The sequence below is a fragment of the Polistes fuscatus genome, unplaced genomic scaffold (genome assembly GCF_010416935.1).
Source record: "Polistes fuscatus isolate 324 unplaced genomic scaffold, CU_Pfus_HIC Scaffold33, whole genome shotgun sequence".
Lineage (NCBI taxonomy): Eukaryota > Metazoa > Arthropoda > Insecta > Hymenoptera > Vespidae > Polistes > Polistes fuscatus.
Window position 1 is genome coordinate 188,257 of NW_025113111.1, and position 7,342 is coordinate 195,598.

At 25.6% G+C, this 7,342-nt stretch overlaps 1 long non-coding RNA gene across 1 annotated transcript; it reads right to left on the bottom strand.

Annotated features, from left to right (window-relative positions):
- Positions 1-5,929: 5,929 nt before the first annotated feature.
- Positions 5,930-6,191, bottom strand: LOC122520412. Its single transcript, XR_006304529.1, has 2 exons — positions 6,070-6,191; positions 5,930-5,995 (listed from the first exon to the last, which is right to left on the bottom strand). It is a non-coding gene; the product is annotated as an uncharacterized LOC122520412 (long non-coding RNA).
- Between the last annotated feature and the right edge of the window lie 1,151 nt (positions 6,192-7,342).

Below are 7,342 nucleotides of genomic sequence, written 5' to 3' on the forward strand. Positions count from 1 at the left end.
TAGAAAGAGAGAAATATCGGTTTTCTTTCTCACTCGCACTCGTATACAAAACGCACGACGCTCGATGGCCAAGACGTAAAATTCTTGCTACCGAAAGAAAATATATGAAAAGAGAAATATTAGAACGCTCCCAAGGACAATAATACTCGTTATCGCCTAAACAAATAGAAAAGGGAAATATCGGTTTCTTCTCTCACTCTCACTTGCATTCAAGACCGAGAGTCCCGAAGATTGCCGAAGATCCTTCGTTTGTGTATTAGTGCACACGGACGCTCGCACGCATACTAGCTCGCTCGCGTGTAAAACGCGACGGAGGGATAAGCTTGCTTTCTCCCACTCTTACAATTTTGTTCCCATCTTCAATCCAATTTTATGCGCTTATTTTTGAAAATACGAAGATAACTCATAGAACATTTTTATGTATTTTTCAATTCTCTACAACTTTTGTTTGCAACTTTTTTCGATTAAATGCCTAGATTCTAAGATATGGCTATATTTTACCCTTTTTTACCCTTTTTCCCCAAGATCACGGTTGCTGACCTTATTATAATTAGCACCATTCGATTCAGCGTCGTCAACTTACCCTTAGATCAAATTTTGAAGCTGTTAGTAAGAAAGTTCCGTGGTGGGCCCGCGTTGACTGGCCTACGGTGTACGCCTCAACTTGCATCTCGGCTCAAACCCCATCCACGCGCCGTCTTTTTTTTCTCCCTCCACCGTAAAGAAACGGTCTATCTTCTCGCTGCCGCAATTTCCCACTTTTCCTTCACCTTTTTTTTGGTCTTCCCGGGCCTCTTTTCTTCCAACTTCTGCCTTGCTCTTTCCCATCGTTCCCTCTACCGGCGCCTCGCTCAACTCTGTCACTTCCTCACTCATCCTATCCACCTAACCTCCACAAAAAATACACCTATCTACACTTGCACCTTAAACTCCTTCCTCTCCCTTAATCTATTCACCTACACTCGTACTGGTTCCTCTCCCCTGTCTCCACCACTATTTCTCCTTTTCTCTTCCCTAATTTGCTTAATTACTTCTTCCTTTTTAATTTCTTTCGGCACTCGCTCTCCAACGTCCACTCTCACCAAAACTTCTAATAATTTCAATTATTATTTTAATACTTCAAAATCTTTATATACTAGGAGACCCAGATAATTTTATTAAAGCTATTCCTATAATTACTCTTATTCATATTAAACCTGATTTTTTTTTATTTGGTTATGCAATTTTACGAGCTATTCCTAATAAATTAGGAGGAGTAATTGCTTTATTAATATCAATTTTAATTCTAATATTACTACCTTTTTTTATCAAATTCTAAATTTTTTAAAAATAAAGTTAAGAATATTTAATAAATTATATTTTTGAATATTAGTGTATACATTCTTTATATTAACTTTATTAGGTAGACAAGAAATTAAAACTCCTTATATTGAATTGGCACAATTTTACGCAATTTTCCATTGTTTTTATTTTTAATCAGTTAATATAATTAATAAATTTTGATTTATAATTAAATAAAAAAAATAATTTATAAAATTTGTTAATAAAGCCATAAAGTATATATTTTGAAAAATATATTATAGAAATATTTAAATTTTCTATTACCTTTAACTTTAATTCTTTTTACATTAAATTTTTATACGCATAACAACCTCAATTACATTTCTAATATTTAATAAAATTTTTAAATAATAATAATAGAAGTAAATTTAAAAAAATTATTTTATTATGTATAAATTTTAATAAATATAATTAAATTTTAAATTTAACACACTCACTCTGCCAAAATAATTTCATTTCAAATAATAATTATAAAAATTATTACTAATTAAATTATCTTAAATATATAAACTTTTAAAATTAACATAAATAATAAAATTTTTCTAGAAACAGATAAAAAGTAATATCAACAAAAATAAATTATTATATCATATCGTAAACGAGGCAATGAGTCTCGAATTAAAATTATTAAAATTGTAAAAACCGTAACATAAAAAGCATTTTTAATAAAAACTATTAAATTACTAAACATATAATAACAGAAAATACTCCGGTAACTTAAATCATTATATATTCAGCAAAAAAAAAAAATGTAAATCTAATTCTCATATATTAAACATTAAAAGCTGAAACCAACTCCGAGTCCCCTTCAATAAAATCAAAATGTATAAGATTTAAATCAGCCACTATTCTAAAATAAAATAATTATTATTATAAAATTTACCAATAAAAACTTAAAAATTTTGAAATGTTGTAAAATATCTAACAATTGAAAACTTTCAACATGATTAAATATAATAAAAAAAATTAAAAATATTGAAACTTCATAAGACAAAGATTGAGAAATTCAACGTATACCTCTCCTATTATTGAATAATTTAAATTAGATGATGATCTTCTCGTCAGAATAATAGAAACACCCAATCTTAAAACACATTATTATATATAATGTAAATGAATTTAGTATAAATATTAACATTCTTTGGTAATCCAAGAATTAAAATTATAACTACAATAAATAAAATCATTTTATTAAATAAACAAAAAAATAAATAATTCTTTTTATTTTAATATTTCTTAAACAAATACAGTAAAACCTCTTTTTGTGCGGTGGATAGGGACCGCAATAAAAGAAATCGTACAAAAAATATTCGGTAATTTTATAAATACTTACATATAAAACAACTTGTACGATATACAGTAAAACCTCTTTTTGTGGCGGTGGATAGGGACCGCATAAAAAAAGTCGCACTTAGAAAATACATCAATTATTTGCGAAATATAGATGTGAAAATGCTTTCAATCAAATTAAGTAATTGTTAGGAGATTGTTTAAATCAGATGAACAACGTCGCGAAGTCCGGATACATCGTCGTCAAGGAGACCATGTAATCAGAGTTCGTCCACACATGTATATGTACATTGAAAGAGAACATAAAACTGGTAGCAACGCTACTGAGATTTAGATACCGCATAAAAAAAATCTCACAAAACAAATCGCACAAAACAAATCGCACAAAACAAATCGCACAAAACAAATCGCACAAAACAAATCGCACAAAACAAATCGCACAAAACAAATCACAAAACAAATCGCACAAAACAAAATCGCACAAAACAAATCGCACAAAAACAAATCGCACAAAACAAATCGCACAAAACAAATCGCACAAAAAACGCACAAAACAAATCGCACAAAACAAATCGCACAAAACAAATCGCACAAAACAAATCGCACAAAACAAATCGCACAAAACAAATCGCACAAAACAAATCGCACACAAACAAATCGCACAAAACAAATCGCACAAAAATAAAATCGTATAAAAAAGGACCGCACAAAAAGAGGTCTTACTGTAATTTAATTGCTTCACTAAAAGCTTAAAAATACCTAAAAAAAAAAAAAAAACTGTATTTGGTCCTTTTCGATCTTGTACATAATCTAAAATTTTTCATTCCAATAATCTAAAAATGCTACTCCAATCAAAATTCCAATTAATGTAAGTAAATAACTTAATAATATAATATAATATTTATTTCAAATTCAAATTCATTTAATTTGAGACAGTCAATATTTATTAGTCTTTCATTCAAGTTTCCAATAAAAAACTATTTATTTTGCTACCTTTGTACAGTCAATATACGGCAGCCCTTTAAATTTTATTCGATGGGCAGAAATAATTCTAACTTATTATTCAAATTCAACAGGACATGTTTTTGATATAAACCAGTAAATATATTTAATATAAATTAAATAAATTTGCCTATTTCCTTAGATTAATTTATAACATACAAAATAATCAAACTAATATAGTATTTACTAATAAGCGTTATTACTACGAAAAATAATTAATTATTAAAGTAAAAAAAAAATTAAAATAAAAATTAAATTTTGAATTTAAAATATATTCATCTTATTATAAATTAAAACACGTTTTTAAAAGAAATATAATTTTTTAATTACTATTAAATACCAAAAAGAATAATTAAATTTATAACCAATATATTAAATTTATCCCCAATATATTACTTTAAAATAATTTATTTTAAAAAATTAATATTAATAAAGATTTAAATTTTAAAGCTGAATTTCATTCAATTCTAAAAAAAAAACTAGACATATTAAATCGTTTAATATTTCACTTCCAATTAAAAAAATTAATAATAATTTAACAATTACTTGAAATTTTTAATTAATCATTTAAATTCGAGATAAATTTAAATTTAAATACATTTATTCATCAACCCCCCCTGATACAAAAGGTACACAAAAGTAAAATTACTCTTGAATTTTATAATAAAATTTTAATTTCATTACTGTATTTATAATTAAAAAAACTTATTTATTTAATTAATTATCGAACTAAAAATTTTTAAATAATAATAATTAATAATAAATTATTAGTAAAAAAAAATAAATTAAAAAAAAAATATAATTTAATTTAAAATTCAATTTAAATAAATTTAAATTCTAATATTAACTTTTGTATATTATTCTTATATATATATTATTGTATATAAATTATTTTATTTAAACCAAAATTTTATCTATAACCAACTTTCTTGTATTTAAACTATGTTACGACTTATTTCATTTTATTGAAAGTGACGGGCAATTTGTACACATTTTATATATTATATTCAAATCAATCAATTAATTAAGTTTGCTATAAAATCCAATATCTAATTCAATTTAAATTAATTATCCAGTATTAATAAAACATGTAATCCATGAATTTCTGATATAAACTATATTTTGACTTAAATTTTACTAAAATTTAAAAAAAAAATTCTTAATAAAATTTTTAAAACAGCAATACATAAATAAATAATTTTTTATCATGTTAATAGTTTCTCTTATCGTGGATCATCAATTAACTTACAGATTCCTTTAATTTTATAAAATACCGCCAAATCTTATAAATGGAATGATTAACATTTAATATTTTATATTTAAATATTTAAGTATTTTATTTTAATTAATTACTATAATAGAGTATCTAATTCTAGTTCATTGTATAAATTAACTTAACAAAAAATATTAAAATTATTAAAATAAATAATATTAATATTTCACCATTTAATTAAATATTTAATTTAACAAATTATAATAATTATAATATGATAATTTTTAATAATTAATTTAATTATTAGTTAATCGTTATTGGTAGCATTAAATTTTTCAATTATTAAAATATAAACTAAAAAAACTTTAATTTCTTTATAAATTTTAAATATTAAAAATTTTTAAATATTTAAATTAAATTTATATAATTTTTTTTAAAAAGATAAATATAACTAAAGTTAAATTTATTTTATAACAATTAAGTGAAAATAATTTTTATAATGAAATTGGATATAATCCTTTCTAATTAAGTGAAAATAATTTCTTTAAAAAATTCAATTAATAATTTATACCTATATACGTACATACAAATGTAGGATATTTTTTGTAACCCTACTTTTTCACTCTGGATCTCTCTAAATTCTCTTCGACTCTCTTATATCTCTTATATCTTTACTTATCGCGCTCTCCCCTCTTTATTCCTTTCTTTTATATCGCCGCTTCTCGTATCCTCTCATATCCACGCTACACACACGCATGTACTCATACCCTCTTATTTCTTCATACCGTAACAACAAAGGACAACATTTCTTATAGCTCTACCTACCAGATAACAACTTTACTTATTCTCGAAATATTAACATATATATTTAATAATGATCGTTCTCGAACATTCATATCGTAACGTTTCTTGCCTTTATATTTATTCGCTCTTTTACTTAAGAATTTTTCCCAATCCCACATAAATATATATAAGTACATTTATACATAAATTTAAATTTAAATTTAAATAATATATTATTAGGTTATCATTTATAATTTTTTAACCTTAATAAATATATTATATGTTTATATACATAGTATATATATATATATATAATGTCTTATTTATTGTGCAGGTTATGGGTAGATAATAGGTAGAATTGTTTCTCTGTAATAACAAAGATTTTATTTTATTTTGAACCAAATAATAATGTAGCAACTTAGACTAATTATTTATCCTACCTGTAATAACAAAGAAACAACATTCAATGCTAATATCCACACCGTTGTTTCTTGATTAATTTTCTTACATATATTTCTTAATCTCTATATCTTTTCACTCCTGCTTTCTTTGTAGCACTAACGCCCCCTGTTTTAATCCCTAACCTATTTACGCGCTAAATTCAATATAGCTCAAACTACTGTCCTTCCATATACATATATATATATATATTCATATAATAATAGGTAATTATATAATATTTATTGAACATATATGAAACTATTTAATTATACATATATTATAATATTGGTAACAGATTTATATAATTTAAAATAGTAATTTAATTCTATATTAAATATGTGTTATTTATTATATTCTATATTAAATATGTGTCCAAATATTAGATATCAGGACGTTAAATTCCGCGAATGTAGGAAGCGATCATAGCCTGCTATTAGCAAAGATAAGAATGAAGTTAAAACCCCAAAGAAATCTTGCCCGAGCAACTCAAGAATCGAAAATAAACATCGAGTCACTATGGAACTTACCAACCAAACAACTATATGAGAACAGGTTAAAGGATAAAATCGAAATAAACCCAATAAAAGAAGAAGATAATACAAACACGGCCTGGAAGAAACTAAAAACTAACATTTTAGAAGCTGCATATGAAGCCCTGGGAACACGAACTGTAAAAAACCGGGCTAGAATGATCAAAACTCCTTGGTTCCGCCCAGAGATTAAGGAAATATGCAAAAAAAAGAAAATAGCATACCTTAACTATAGGACATTAAGAACACCTGAATCATACGAAATGTATAGACGAATCCGGAATCAAACAGCGACATTAGTAAGGCAAACAAAGCAACATTATTGGGAGATTTTTTCGAAAAGAATGGAGAGTGACTTCTATGGACTCCAAAAACAAATCTGGCGATTTATTAGAAATCAAAGAAAGGAGGTCAACGAAATGATCGAAACAAACCAGATCACAAAAGAAAATTGGATTAACTATCTAACAGAGCTCTATAAATCAGAAGAACCTCAAGCGGAACTAAATACGCCAGAAATAATAACTAAAAGCGACATACAAATTGAGTCCAGTGATGTAGAAACAGCTATTCGAAACTAAAGAATAGGAAGAGCCAGGGCAAGATGGCATTCCAAACGAACTGATAAAATATGGTGGCCAACGTCTCACACAACAGTTAACATTCCTAATACAAAAAATACTATACCAACACAGAATACCTGACGAATGGCGAACTAGTACAACTATAGTTATGTTTAAAA